Source organism: Triticum urartu, chromosome 7 (assembly GCF_003073215.2).
Source record: "Triticum urartu cultivar G1812 chromosome 7, Tu2.1, whole genome shotgun sequence".
NCBI classification, from domain to species: Eukaryota; Viridiplantae; Streptophyta; class Magnoliopsida; order Poales; family Poaceae; genus Triticum; species Triticum urartu.
Genome location: NC_053028.1, coordinates 704,165,126 through 704,181,279, shown reverse-complemented (window position 1 = coordinate 704,181,279; position 16,154 = coordinate 704,165,126). Strand labels below are relative to the sequence as shown.

Here is a 16,154-nt window from a genome sequence, read left to right as displayed (position 1 = left end):
GGACTAACCTATTAACCGGAGGCCCAGCCCAGAATTGTTGTTTTTTTGCCTATTTCAGTGTTTCGAAGAAACGGAATATCAAACGGAGTCCAAACGGAATAAAATCTTCGGGAACGTGATTTTCTCACCGAACGTGATCCAGGAGACTTGGACCCTACTGCAAGGAAGCAAAGAGGTGCTCACGAGGGTAGGGGGCGCCCCGCCCCCTAGGGCACGCCCCCCTGCCTCGTGGGACCCTTGGTGCTCCACCGACGTACTCCTTCCTCCTATATATACCCACGTACCCCAAACGATCAAAACAGGAGCCAAAAACCTAATTCCACCGCCGCAACTTTCTGTATCCATGAGATCCCATCTTGGGGCCTGTTCCAGAGCTCCGCCGGAGAGGGCCGTCATCACGGAGGGCTTCTACATCATCATAGCCTCTCCGATGAAGTGTGAGTAGTTTACCTCAGACCTTCGGGTCCATAGTTAGTAGCTAGATGGCTTCTTCTCTCTTTTTTGATCTCAATACAATGTTCACCCCCTCTCTCGTGGAGATCTATTCGATGTAATCTTCTTCTTTTGCGGTGTGTTTGTTGAGACCGATGAATTGTGGGTTTATGATCAAGTCTATCTATGAACAATATTTGAATCTTCTCTGAATTCTTTTATGTATGATTGGTTATCTTTGCAAGTCTCTTCGAATTATCCGTTTGGTTTGGCCAACTAGATTGGTAGTTCTTGCCATGGGAGAAGTGCTTAGCTTTGGGTTCGATCTTGCGGTGTTCTTTCCCAGTGACAGAAGGGGCAGCAAGACACGTATTGTATCATTGCCATCGAGGATAACAAGATGGGGTTTATTTCATATTGCATGAATTTATCTCTCTACATCATGTCATCTTGCTTAAAGCGTTACTCTGTTTTTAACTTAATACTCTAAATGCATGCTGGATAGCGGTCGATCAGTGGAGTAATAGTAGTAGATGCAGAATCGTTTCGATCTACTTGTCACGGACGTGATGCCTATATACATGATCATGCCTAGATATTCTCATAACTATGCTCAATTCTGTCAATTGCTCAACAGTAATTTGTTCACGCACCGTAGAAAACTTATGCTCTCGAGAGAAGCCACTAGTGAAACATATGGCCCCCGGGTCTATTCTCATCATATCAATCTCTATCACTTTTATATTGTTTTGCCATTTACTTTGCTTTTACTTTTTTACTTTGCATCTTTATATCAAAAAAACTAAAAATATTCTATCTATCAGATCTCACTCTCGTAAGTGACCGTGAAGGGCTTGACAACCCCTAATCGCGTTGGTTGCGGGTAGCTATCGCTTTGTGCAGGTACGAGGGACTTGAGCGTGGGCTCCTACTGGATTGATACCTTGGTTCTCAAAAACTGAGGGAAATACTTACACTACTCTGCTGCATCATCCCTTCCTCTTCGGGGAAAACCAACGCAAGCTCAAGACGTAGCAAGAAGGATTTCTGGCGCCGTTGCCGGGGAGGTTCGCGCAAGTCAAGATTTGACTCCCGACAACGAGCCATTTCTGGCGCTGTTGCCGGGGAGTCTACGCAAAAAGTCAACATACCAAGTACCCATCACAATCCCTATCTCTCGCATTACATTATTTGCCATTTGACTCTCGTTTTCCTCTCCCCCCAATTCACCCTTACCGTTTTATTCGCCCTCTCTCTCCCTATCATCCCTCTCTATTTGCCTCTTTTTGCTCATTTGCTTTTGTTTGCTCGTGTGTTAGATTGCTTGCTTGTCGCGATGGCTCAACCAAGATTTGGTGATCTTCACCTTAAAAGGTTAGAGGAGATCGAAAACAACGTTAGGAAGTTTATGGTTTTGCAATTTGAGCATAATAATTTCTTTAGAAACGAGCTTAAGGAACAAAAAAGCTTTATGAGTTATATGAATAAAGAGCTTGATGATATGTCTAAAGAATTTGAGGGTATAAGATCCCAAATTGCTTGTCTAGAAAAGATGACTGCTGAAATTTCGGACATGCAAGCCACCTTAGTCAATAAGATGGCCGCTAAACCGAATACTTTTGAAAATCAAGATGAAGATCTAAAAGTTATTGATGTGTCCCCTATCAAATCTTTGTTTTGCAATATGAATCTTGATGAAACTGAATATGATCTTCCTTTACCTAGAATGCGTTCGAAAAATTCAGAGTATTTAGATCTTTATGATGAAATTGATGAAAGTGGGATTGAAAGAAATAAAAATTTAGATGTTGCTAAACCCACTATATTGGATTTTAAGGAATTTAATTATGAAAGTTGCTCTTTGATTGATTGTATTTCCTTGTTGCAATCCGTGCTAAATTCTCCGCATGCTTATAGTCAGAAGAAAGCCTTCACCGAACATATTGTTGATGCCTTGATGCAATCTTATGAAGAAAAACTTGAGTTGAAAGTCTCTATCCCTAGAAAACTCTATGATGAGTGGGAACCAACTATCAAAATTAAAATTAAAGATCATGAGTTTTATGCTTTGTGTGATTTGGGTGCTAGTGTCTCCACTATCCCCAAAACATTATGTGATTTGCTAGATTTCCGCGATCTTGATGATTGCTCTCTAAACTTGCATCTAGCGGATTTCACTATTAAGAAACCTATGGAAAGAATTAATGATGTTCTTATTGTTGCAAATAGGAATTATGTGCCCGTAGATTTCATTGTTCTTGATATAGATTGCAATCCTTCTTGCCCTATTATTCTTGGTAGATCTTTCCTTAGAACGGTTGGTGCGATTATTGATATGAAGGAAGGGAATATTAGATTCCAATTTCCATTAAAAAAGGGCATGGAACACTTTCCAAGAAAGAAAATAAAATTGCCATATGAAACCATCATGAGAGCCACTTATGGATTGCCTTCCAAAGATGGCAATACCTAGATCTATTCTTGCTCGTTATGCCTAGCTAGGGGCTTTAAACGACAGCGCTTGTTGGGAGGCAACCCAATTTTATTTTTGTTCCTTGCTTTTTGCTCCTGTTTAGTAATAAATAAATTATTTATCCTCTGTTTTTGTTGTGTTTTTTGTGTTTAATTAGTGTTTGTGCCAAGTAGAACCGTTGGGAAGACTTGGGGAAAGTCTTATTGAACTTGCTGTAAAAAACAGAATCTTTAGCGCTCACGAGAACTGCTGTCATTTTTATTTGAAGAGTGCTATTTAGTTAATTCTTTTTGCATATGATTAATAGATAAATTCCTCATGTCCCGCAATTTATTTTAGAATTTTTGGGGTTCCATATCTTGTGCTAGCTACATATTACTACAGATTGTTCTGTTTTTGACAGATTCTGTTTTTCGTGTGTTGTTTGCTTATTTTGATGAATCTATGGCTAGTAAAATAGTTTATAATCCATAGAGAAGTTGGAATACAGTAGGTTTAACACCAATACAAATAAAGATGAGTTCATTACATTACCTTGAAGTGGTCTTTTGTTTTCTTTCGCTAACGGAGCTCACGAGTTTCTATTTTGAGTTTTGTGTTGTGAAGTTTTCAAGTTTTGGGTGAGTTCTTTTGATGGATTATGGGACAAGGAGTGGCAAGAGCCTAAGCTTGGGGATGCCCATGGCACCCCCAAGATAATCCAAGGACACCAAAAAGTCAAAGCTTGGGGATGCCCCGGAAGGCATCCCCTCTTTCGTCCACTTCCATCGGTAATTTACTTGAAGCTATATTTTTATTCACCAACATGATATGTGTTTTACTTGGAGCGTCTTGTATTATTTGTGTCTTTGTTTATTAGTATGCCACAATCATCCTTTATGTACACACCTTTTGAGAGAGTCATCTATGAATTAAATTTTGATAGAATACTCTATGTGCTTCACTTATATCTTTTGAGCTATGTAGTTTTGCTCTATGTGCATCGCTTATATCTTTTGAGCGTTATAATTTTGCTCTATGTGCTTCACTTAGATCTTTTAGAGCACGGTGGTGGTTTGTTTTAAAGAAACTATTGATCTCTCATGCTTCACTTAAATTATTTTGAGTGTCTTAATAGCATGGTAATTTGCTTAATATAAATATACTTGGTGTTCAAGATATGTGAAATTTTCTTTTGAGTGCGTTGAATACTAAGAGAAGATTGAAGCATGATAATTGTTTTGAGATATGGAGGTGTAATATTAGAGTTATGCTAGTTTAGTAGTTGTGAATTTAAAGAATACTTGTGTTAAAGTTTGTGGTTCCTGTAGCATGCACGTATGGTGAACCGTTATGTGATGAAGTCGGAGCATAATTTATTTATTGATTGTTTTCCTTATGAGTGGCGGTCGGGGACGAGCGATGGTCTTTCCCTACCAATCTATCCCCCTAGGAGCATGCGCGTAATACTTTGCTTTGATAACTTCTAGATTTTTGCAATAAGTATATGAGTTCTTTATAACTAATGTTGAGTCCATGGATTATATGCACTTTTTCCCATCCTTCCACCATTGCTAGCCTCTCTAATATCGCGCACCTTTCGCCGGTATCATACACCCACCATATACCTTCCTCAAAACAGCCACCATACCTACCTATCATGGCATTTCCATAGCCATTCCAAGATATATTGCCATGCAACTTTCCACCGTTCCGTTTATTATGACACGCTCCATCATTGTCATATAGCTAGCATGATCATGTAGTTGACATCGTATTTGTGGCAAATCCACCATTCATATTCTTTCATACATGTCACTCTTGATTCATTGCATATCCCGGTACACCGCCGGAGGCATTCATATAGAGTCATATTTGTTCTAAGTATCGAGTTGTAATTGTTGAGTTGTAAGAAAAATAAAAGTGTGATGATCATCATTTTCTAGAGCATTGTCCCAAGTGAGGAAAGGATGATGGAGACTATGATTCCCCCATAAGTCGGGATGAGACTCCAGACGAAAAAAAGAGGCCATAAAAAAAGAAAATGCCCAAATAAAAAAAATGAGAGAAAAAGAGAGAAGGGACAATGTTACTATCCTTTTACCACACTTGTGCTTCAAAGTAGCACCATGATCTTCATGATAAAGAGTCTCTTGTTATGTCACTTTCATATACTAGTGGGAATTTCATTATAGAACTTGGCTTGTATATTCCAATGATGGGCTTCCTCAAATTGCCCTAGGTCTTCGTGAGCAAGCGAGTTGGATGCACACCCACTTAGTTTCTTTTGATGAGCTTTCATATACTTATAGCTCTAGTGCATCCGTTGCATGGCAATCCCTACTCACTCACATTGATATCTATTGATGGGCATCTCCATAGCCCATTGATACGCCTAGTTGATGTGAGACTATCTTCCCCTCTTTTTGTCTTCTCCACAACCACCCTTCTATTCCACATAGTGCTATGTCCATGGCTCACGCTCATGTATTGCGTGAAGATTGAAAAAGTTTTGAAAAAGTTAGAGTATGAAACAATTGCTTGGCTTGTCATCGGGGTTGTGCATGATTTGAATACTTTGTGTGGTGAAGATAGAGCATAGCCAGACTATATGATTTTGTTGAGAAGACATAATTAGTTTATTAGTATGCTTGAAGTGTTATTATTCTTTATGTCAATATGAACTTTTGTCTTGAATATTTCTAATCTGAATATCCATACCATAATTAAGAAATTTTGCATTGAAATTATGCCAAGTAGCACTCCGCATAAAATATTCTCTTTTTATCAATAATTTTTGATTGCTCCATGCTATATTATCTACTGTTTTGGACTATATTGAGCTTTATTTTCCACTTTTATATTATTTTTGGGACTAACCTATTAACCGGAGGCACAGCCCAGAATTGCTGCTTTTTGCCTATTTCAGTGTTTCAAAGAAACGGAATATCAAACGGAGTCCAAACGGAATAAAATCTTCGGGAACGTGATTTTCTCACCGAACATGATCCAGGAGACTTGGACCCTACTGCAAGGAAGCAAAGAGGTGCTCACGAGGGTAGGGGGCGCCCCCCTCCTAGGGCGCGCCCCCTGCCTCGTGGGACCCTCGGTGCTCCGCCGACGTACTCCTTCCTCCTATATATACCCACGTACCCCCAAACGATCAGAACAGGAGCCAAAAACCTAATTTCACCGCCGCAACTTTCTGTATCCACGAGATCCCATCTTGGGGCCTGTTCCGGAGCTCCGCCGGAGAGGGCCGTCATCACCGAGGGCTTCTACATCATCATAGCCTCTCCGATGAAGTGTGAGTAATTTACCTCAGACCTTCGGATCCATAGTTAGTAGCTAGATGGCTTCTTCTCCCTTTTTGGATCTCAATACAATGTTCTCCCCCTCTCTCGTAGAGATCTATTCGATGTAATCTTCTTCTTTTGCGGTGTGTTTGTTGAGACCGATGAATTGTGGGTTTATGATCAAGTCTATCTATGAACAATATTTGAATCTTCTCTGAATTCTTTTATATATGATTGGTTATCTTTGCAAGTCTCTTCGAATTATCCGTTTGGTTTGGCCAACTAGATTGGTAGTTCTTGCCATGGGAGAAGTGCTTAGCTTTGGGTTCGATCTTGCGGTGTTCTTTCCCAGTGACAGAAGGGGCAGCAAGACACGTATTGTATCGTTGCCATCGAGGATAACAAGATGGGGTTTATTTCATATTGCATGAATTTATCTCTCTACATCATGTCATGTTGCTTAAAGCGTTACTCTGTTTTTAACTTAATACTCTAGATGCATGCTGGATAGCGGTCGATCAGTGGAGTAATAGTAGTAGATGCAGAATCGTTTCGATCTACCTGTCACGGACATGATGCCTATATACATGATCATGCCTAGATATTCTCATAACTATGCTCAATTCTGTCAACTGCTCAACAGTAATTTGTTCACCCACCGTAGAAAACTTATGCTCTCGAGAGAAGCCACTAGTGAAACCTATGGCCCCCGGGTCTATTCTCATCATATCAGTCCATCACATTTATATTGTTTTGCCATTTACTTTGCTTTTACTTTTTACTTTGCATCTTTATATCAAAAATACCAAAAATATTCTATCTATCAGATCTCACTCTCGTAAGTGACCGTGAAGGGCTTGACAACCCCTAATCGCGTTGGTTGCGGGTAGCTATCGCTTTGTGCAGGTACGAGGAACTTGAGCGTGTGCTCCTACTGGATTGATACCTTGGTTCTCAAAAACTGAGGGAAATACTTACGCTACTCTGCTGCATCATCCCTTCCTTTTCGGGGAAAACCAATGCAAGCTCAAGACGTAGCACTCCACTCCCTGTCTCAGCAGTGCAGACAATCCATCAGCAATGAATAGGAATAAAAACGGGGAAAGGGGGTCACCTTGCCAAAGCCCTCGCGTCGGTGCAAACGAATCCAAGATGGCTCCATTAAATTTTACTGAATAGCTCACCGAGGTTACACATGTCATTATCCATTGTACCCACTGATGAGAGAAGCCCAACTTTTCCATCGCCTGCTTCAAGAACCCCCAGTCCACCCTCTCATACGCCTTTGAAAGATCCAGCTTGTATGCACAGAAAGTATTGTCCAGATTTTTCTCATGTTGAAGAAACTGCAGACACTCAAAAGCAAGCAGTGCATTATCTGTTATCAGACGCCCCGGCACAAGCGCACTCTGATAAGGTGAGATGATATCATCAAGCAAGGGCCGAAGTCTATTCACCAAGCACTTAGCCACAATTTTATAGATGACATTACATAGACTTATTGGTCTGAAATCAGTTAAGCGGACGGGGTCATCAACTTTGGGATTAATCATGACTTGGTATTGTGTCCGGTTGGTACACAAAACCATTACGCAATGGTACTAGTATTAGGATTCCCATCATTTTTTCATGTCTCTCCCCTCCACATAGGCAAAAGTAACATGTAAGCGAACTAAATACTCATTATTGTACCTGGTCTTGTTACGATTTCCACTTTGACTCCCAAGGACGATGATCCAGTTTAACTAGTTGTGAGATCGAAAGTCTCTTCGGGAGCTGCTACTTCACGTGTCCAGTTGTGTACTGCTCCACTTTTATGGCATCCACTTCCACTTCAAGCGTCATGCGAAGAGATTGCGAAGTCACTACGCTTTTGACAACTTGGCGTTCGATTTTCGTACGAAGCTGTGATCGATGGCTGCAACCCATGGAACGAAAGCGATAGATGGCTGTTAACATGTGTCGTACAGAAATCCGGTAGAAAGTATCGTAAGCGGTGCTCAATAGATCGACCACAAGGGCATGCAGCAAGATCACATGTTGAAATCACACAGATGCGGCCTATATCTATAGGAATTTGGGTTCCGATTTCGCAAAAAAAGGAATTTGGCATCCAGCTGAGAAATGCAGAAGCAGAAGCTCTCGAAGTTTCATATGAAAATCGAACGCCAAGTCGGCTCCACATCTTCTTATTAGCACGGTTTCGACAACTTGGCATTCGATTTTCGTACGAAGCTATGATTATAAGTAAAGTATACTTGTGATCTTGCTGCAGAACAAGGCTCTAAAATATGGGGGAAAACACTTAACTAAACATCTAGTATAAGTAAAGTATCCTATCACTACTACAAATAACACATATAACAGGTATAATGGCAATTATATTATTTTATTACTCATGAATTAATCGATCCAGCATCATCTTACTAGCACGGTGCCACCTTCTAACATGCACAAAAACCTTCTGCTGTCCGGGGAGGACATCAACATGGTGTTACGAGTTGGTGGCGATATGTTTGCCACCACCGTTGCATCTTGCTATCCCGCTCTATCGTGTATAGGGCATTGCGCTCTTCGGCCCCATTAAGGAAGGCATGATGACGGTCAAACGGTGGTAGATGTAGATGATGGGTTCAAGGTGATGCTTGGGTTCATCTACCATGGCTTGCTACCAGTAGAGCCAGCGGATGAGGAAGAGTGTGTATTTCTACAACAGCTACTCATTATGGCGGACAGGTACGACCTTCGCAGATTGAGATTAACATGCGAGAAGAAGTCGAACGAGCATATCGATGTGAGCATGGCGACCACCATCTTGGCACTTGATGAACGTATGTTTGCGGCTAGCTGAAAAAGTTGCGCAACGTTCTCTTATGTCTGGGCAACCTGAGGGTGGTGGTCTGACAGACGGCTTTGATCATCTAAACTAGAGGTGCCCTCTATTACGAAGGGTGCAATTATTTGGGTGACCCTGCCTAAGTAGTTCGTCATGATTGTCGGGGGGAGTGATTTCACTCTATAATTGTGCCACACCATATTTTAGGTCGTATTCACCCAACTTAGGTTGCATTCCCCCATGCGCGATACTAGGCCCCACTCTTGGGTGACCACTTCACTAGACGTGTCACCCTACTTTCCGTAAAGGCAGTTGTGCATCTATCAATTTGGAGGACTCAATGTCGTATGACACAAGAAAAGATGAGAAGGAAAGACAGTGCCGGTGACCTTTGCCCCTATATAAAGGAAAGACAATGCCAGTAACCTATAGCCGTTCTTTGATATATTATATGTTTTTTTGACATTGTATGCAAAAGTTATAGCCGTTTTACATTTTCCCTACACTTTTTGCAAAACATAACTACATCTCGAAGGATTTTAACTTTTAAAGTTTTTATCATTTTCTTTTGCTTTTTACAAAACTGAAAAGGCGATACACCGGGGGGGGGGGGGGGGTGTGGTAGGATTTGAAAATTGCACCATTAGTACCGGTTCGTGGCACGAACCGGTACTAAAGGTCAACCTTTTAGTACCGGTTCGTGCCACGAACCGGTACTAATGGGCATCGCACCCTTTAGCCCGGTTCGTGGCACCAACCGGGACTAAAGGTCCCATTTAAATCGGGAGTAATGCCTGTACGGTGCCCTAGCCGCTCGAATCGGGACTAATGCTCACATTAGTCCCGGTTCGTAATGCAACCGGTACTAATGCTCTTTTCTGGCCGAACCAAAGCCCTGTTTTCTACTAGTGATATTCTTTGGCTCCCCTTGTGTCGAATCAATAAATTTGGGTTGAATACTCTACCCTCGAAAACTGTTGCGATCCCCTATACTTGTGGGTTATCAGGTGCGACGGTGGAGGTGGGGATTGAGGGAGGGAGCAGGTACGTGATCGGGAGGAGCGGTGGAGCGCTGGTTCGTTCGGACCGGTATTTTTAATGCGTGCGTGGGGGTGTGGTGGTGCGAGGGATGAAAAAAACCGACAAAAGAAAGTCGACGAAAAAAACTCGAACGAAAATGGTGGGACGAAAATAAATCCGGAACGGACACTACCAACAGAGACATTAGGAGTAGAGATACTCTGAGCTTTTTCCTAGTAGTGGTGAGAATATGTGGACCCAGTAGGTTGTATGGATTGTGTACGTATACTCTCTTCATCTGTACCACACACATTATACAAAAGTGGAATGATGATCATACACAGGAATATAGCACGAATCACCTGTTAGAATCAAACGACGCTGGCTTGCCTGATAGAAACCGGCGCGGGCCGCTAGAAAAATCATGTTCTGAATATAACATAAATTGCGAACTAATCTATGATTGGATGGTTAGATAGACAGTGGTATTCCCAGTCCACCAAGGTTTAAGTCTTGGTGCTCGTATTTATACTGAATTTATTTCGGGAATTCCAGCGATAAGTGTTCAATGAGAGAAGACGTTCCCGTCGACTAGAAGACGCCTATGGTAACTTAGTAAAATCTCAAGATGATATTGTAGAATTGATTGTGTGCATCGATAATTTCTCATTGATCATGCACTAGGCACATATATAGGTACAAGGGCTACGAGATCTCAACCGTATCCGCTATACAGGGAAAGGATCGGGAGATATCGCTAAGCTAGGAAGTAAATACAAGAGATCCTAGCCGCCAGATATACATGCTGCGTAGTCGCTTGACTACACAGGATTTTCGTACCTAGTTGACCACAGGTCTGCATACGGCAGGCCCGTCTATCCTGTTATTCTCTGCTTACGTAACAATTGGTTGGGCCACTACTGGGCCATAATAGAAGTCCAAAATCCTTTAACAGCGTTGATCCCCAAATTACGTGATCTCCTTCAACCTCCCATACTAACGCATGACCATGGGCAGCCGCCGCGGCGCAGCGTCTTCCCATCCTTCGCCCGGCGCCTCCGATCTTTGGCCTGGACTCTGGACGTGACATGTGAGGCGTCAGGCACGGCCACCTCCGGCCATCCGGCAGCCGCGAGCCCGTGAGCTGCAGACGCATAGTGCGCCAGAATCAATTGATCAATACTGCTGTACTAGTCACCACTCTGTATCCGATCCAACATCAGGACGAGGCCCTCCACTTCTATTTGTAAGTTTTATTTATCTGCCAACGCTGCAGTACTCTTCTTTGTCTTGCATTTTTCTTTTCTCTCACTAGCAATATTAGGTTTCAAGAAAGTTCAAAGAAATAATAATAATAATAATAATAATAATAGGTTTCAGGAATCAAGAGATTGTTTTATTAAGAATAAGAATGACATATTTCGTTTTTCTTAGCAATAGATTTATTTTGTCAGGTCTTTGGTTTGATAAATGGATAAATTTGTAATGAACTGGCAGTCCATGTCAAATGTTGCAAATTCCACACAACAATCACCTAAAATAGAGAACAGTCTCCTATTGATGCTCACAGCACATCAAAGTATACATAATAGCAAAAAACTACTAGCATAGATATGTTTGTTTGTAATAAAGTATGATGTTTTTTGTTCCTGTTTATGATATATAAAAAAATCATCAGTAAAGCTTGACATCACAAGGTTTTGGTCCTGGCACCGCCACTGCATGCAATGACAACCGTGCTCAACACCCCTCCGCAGTCGAAGCGTCGCCGGAGATGCAAAGACTGGACCGAAAATCCTCGAAAGTTGAGGTAGGCAGTCCCTTCATCATGACATCGGCGAACTGCTGGTCGGTTGGTACATGCAAGACTCGAACACGACCAAGTGCAACGTGCTCCCGGACAAAATGAATGTCGAGCTCAATATGCTTCGTCCAGCGATGATGAACAGGGTTGGCGGAGAGGTAGACCGCAGACACGTTGTCACAATAGACAATCGTGGCCTTGGGAACCTCACATGGCAACTCCTGAAGCAGCTGTCGTAGCCAAGAGCACTCCGCGACGGTGTTGGCCACTGCCCTGTACTCGGCCTCGGCGCTCGATCGTGAAACCGTGGGTTGTCGTTTAGACGACCACGAGATCAGAGAGGGCTCGAGGTAGACGCAGTAGCCGGAGGTGGAGCGCTGAGTGTCGGGACACCCAGCCCAGTCGGCGTCGGAGTAGGCGACGAGGCTGGTGTCGGGTGATGCCGTCAGGTGAGACCCATAGCCGTGGTGCCCCGTATATACCGAAGAATACATTTCACCAGAGCCCAATGGGTGTCACGAGGAGCATGCATGTGGAGGCACACCTGCTGGACAGCATACTGAATATCCGGACGCGTCAGGATGAGGTACTGGAGAGCACCGACGATGGAGTGATAGAAGGGAGCGTCGGATGCCGGAGATCCCTCGGCGGCGGACACCTTAGCCTTCGTGTCGACAGGCGTGGAAGCAGGCTTGCAGTTAAGCATGCCGGCTCGCTTTAGGAGCTCGGAGGCATACTTCTGCTGATGCAGAAAGAAGCCAGTGGCACGGCGGACGACCTCGATGCCGAGGAAGTAGTGGAGAGCATCCAAGTCCTTGAGGGCGAACTCGGTGCCGAGGCAAGCTGTGATCTGCTGAAGTACCGCTGGCGAGGACGCAGTCAGGATGATGTCGTCGATGTAAAGGAGAAGGTACGCGGTGGCGGCGCCCTGATGATAAACAAACAAGGAGGCATCAGATCGTGTGGAACGGAACCCCTGCTCCTGAAGAAAGGCCGCGATTCGCTGGTACCAGGCCCGGGGGGCCTGCTTCAACCCGTAAAGAGAACGAGACAGCAAGCAGTGGCGGAGCTTCATGGGGGCCAACCTGGGCCATGGCCCCCCAAGCTCACAAGAAACCATGCATATGTTTCTTTGTATTAGGCCTATTTGCCATCAAAAATAAGCTGAAATTTGTTATGTTTGCCCCCCCTTCAGCCCATGCCCCCCCATGATTTGGGCTCAAGCTCCGCCAGTGACAGCAAGCACACGTGGTCCGATAGTCGGTGTCGACGAAACCAGTGGGCTGCTGACAAAACACCTGCTCGTCGAGATGGCCATGCAAGAAAGCATTGGACACGTCGAACTGGTGAACTGGCCAGGCGCGAGAAACAGCAAGTTGGAGGACAACCGAATCGTGCCCGGTTTGACAACCGGGGTGAAGGTGTCAGTGAAGTCCAGACCGGCGCACTGACGGAAACCGCGCACCACCCAACGCGCCTTGTAGCGCTCGAGGGAACTGTCGGGGCGAGTCTCGTGGCGGAAAACCCACTTGCCAGTGATAACAATGGCACGGGGAGGCCACGGGACAAGCTGCCACGTACGGTTGCGCTGCAGGGCGTCGAACTCCTCACGCATCGCAGCAAGCCAGTTCGGATCCTGAAGGGCAGGGCGAGCGGAGGTGGGGATGGGTGACGGCGTCAAAGTCGAGGCGGCGCACACATACTCGCCGGAGGAGTAGCGCATGCTTGACATTCACTTTGTCTGGGAGCACGTTGCACTTGGTCGTGTTCGAGTCTTGCATGTATCCACCGATTAGCAGTTCACCGATGTCATGACGAAGGGACTGCCTACCTCGACTTTCGAGGGTTTTCGGTCCAGTCTGTGTGTCTCCGTCGACGCTTCAACTGCGGGGGGGGGGGGGGGGGGGGGGGGGGGGGGGGGGGGGGGGGGGGGGGGGTGTTGAGCATGGTTGTCATTGCATGTATATATGGCGGCTAGGATCCCTTGTATTTACTTCCTAGCTTAGTGAAGGATCGGGACAATGAAAACCGTGCTCAATAGATATGATTGCTCAGTCGCTCGGAGGTGCTCATAGAGTAGGGTTTGCGTGTGTGCGTTCATAGAGTAGGGTGAGTGTATGTGCGTATATATGGGCGCTTGTGTCTGTACTGATGTTTTTTGTTTGTTTGCGGGAGTGTGTTTGTACTGGTGTTAAAAAAATATACTCCCTATATTTTTTTATATAAGGTGTATTTGTTTTTTGATAAAATTCCACAATGTGGGACAAACAGAGTCTGTGACTAACACGACGCGACTTGGTGCTCGTTTACATCTCGTATATGAGCGACCAGTTTGGTGCTCGCTATCCATCGGGCGACCAACGTAGAGCCCCTTCCTAAAATAACGATTTATAAGAGAATAAACACAGGGCTGGCAGCGTTCATCTCCCTTGATCAGACGGGTCGTTAGTTCCTTATACCGCGGAACCCTAGCCGCCACCCCGCAGCTGGCCTTCCTGACCCCGCCGCAGGCCGCCTTACGGTCTTCTCGGCGTGGTTGCCAGACCCCGTCCCCACTTTCCGCGCCACTCCAACCCTGCCTGGCGCCGCTTCCCCGAGCACGCCCTCCGCTGCACCGTCAAGTCCCGCGAGCACCTCCGGTCTCCTCCTCTGCTCGACTCAACTTGACGCCGGCTAGCTAAATCGGACACCTGACACCGTAGCTTCTGCCCTAATCAACGTACCGCGTACAACTACTTTGACAGCAGATTCATAAATCCATCATGCCGTTCGCGGGTGTATCTGTCATCTCCCGCGGTAAGCTCCTGGAGGACACCTTCCCAATGCCGTGATCAACGCCAGTGCCGCCAGCGGGTACCACTTGCTCATCGTTGAAGGATACTCGTGCACCAGCAGATCCGCGGTGTCTCGCTCATTCACAGTGGGAGGCCACACCTGGCGCATCCATTACTACCCGGACGATGATGGCTTCATATCACTTAATCTTTACCTGCACAAGGAACCAACTGCAACACCCGTCAAAGCGCAGTACAAGTTCAGTTTCATCGATGAGAGTGACAAGCAAGAGTCGGCACGTATCCATCGCCTCAAAATATTTGAATTTCAAGCTTACAGCGTGAACAGCTGCGGTAGATTCATGACACAAGAGAACTTGGGGAAATCCAAACACTTCAAGAACGATAGCTTCACCATCCAGTGCGACATCGTGGTCATCAACAATGTCACCACCACCACAACTTCTGAGTTCAAGGAGATCGAGGTGCCATCGTCTGACATGCAACGTAACTTCATGGACCTTCTCCTGACCGGGGAGGGCACCGACGTGGTGTTTGAGGTCGGCGGTGAGACTTTTGCCGCCCACCGCTGCATCCTTGCGGCCCGGTCTACAGTCTTCAGGGCTTTACTCTTCGGCCCCATGAAGGAAGGCACATCAACAATGGTACAGGTAAATGACATGGACCCAAATGTGTTCAAGACGATGCTTGATTTCATCTACGGTGACTCGCTGCTAGTGCTGGAGGCCGGTGAGAATAGTTGGGTCCTGCTACAGCACCTGCTCGTCGCAGCGGACAGGTATGACCTCCAAAGATTGAAGCTCATGTGTGAGAAGAAACTATGCTAGCACATCAGTGTGAGCACTGCGACGACCGTCCTGGCCCTGGCTGATGAGCAAGGCTGTGGAGAGCTGAAGAAAGCGTGTTACGGTTTCCTCCGCTGTCCGGTGAATCTGAGGGCAGTAGTGGACACCGAAGGTTTTGATCATCTGCAGGGGAGCTGCCCTCATCTTATAAAGGACATTATCTTTGGCGTGCTGCCCTCGTAGATCATCTTAGTGCAACCATGGGCCATGGATCCATGGCTTGCAATTCTATATTTCCATATGCATGCTTGATTGCATTTTATAATCATATTTTCTTGGATGCAAGACTTGTATGCTTCCACCGCAATATACTTGTATACTTCCAGGGCATTTGATAACCTATTGCATAATAGTGGCGAGAGCTAACCCAGCTAACCCAGTATTATTATCAGTGAAAAAATATCACGATATAGTGTCCCTAATAGAACGCTATAGCGTTCTATAGCGTTCTGGGCAAAGGCTTGCTAAATAAATCCATGTACAGTGTCTCGCTAATAGCATGCTATAGCGTGAAATAGCACGCTAATAATGTATTTCAGGGGTCACGCTATTTTATCATAGCATGCTATTTTTTTCATTGATTATTATCCTTTCCTGTTTCTAAAGTGAGCACACAATCACACTTTTTTTTACAATGAGCAGATCAAATAGTTGGTATGATTTGCAGAAAACCA

The 16,154-nt window shown here is 44.8% G+C and overlaps 1 pseudogene; it reads left to right on the top strand.

The window, feature by feature from the left end:
- Nucleotides 1-14,602: 14,602 nt before the first annotated feature.
- On the top strand, nucleotides 14,603-15,663 carry LOC125523413 (annotated as a pseudogene).
- Nucleotides 15,664-16,154: the final 491 nt, after the last annotated feature.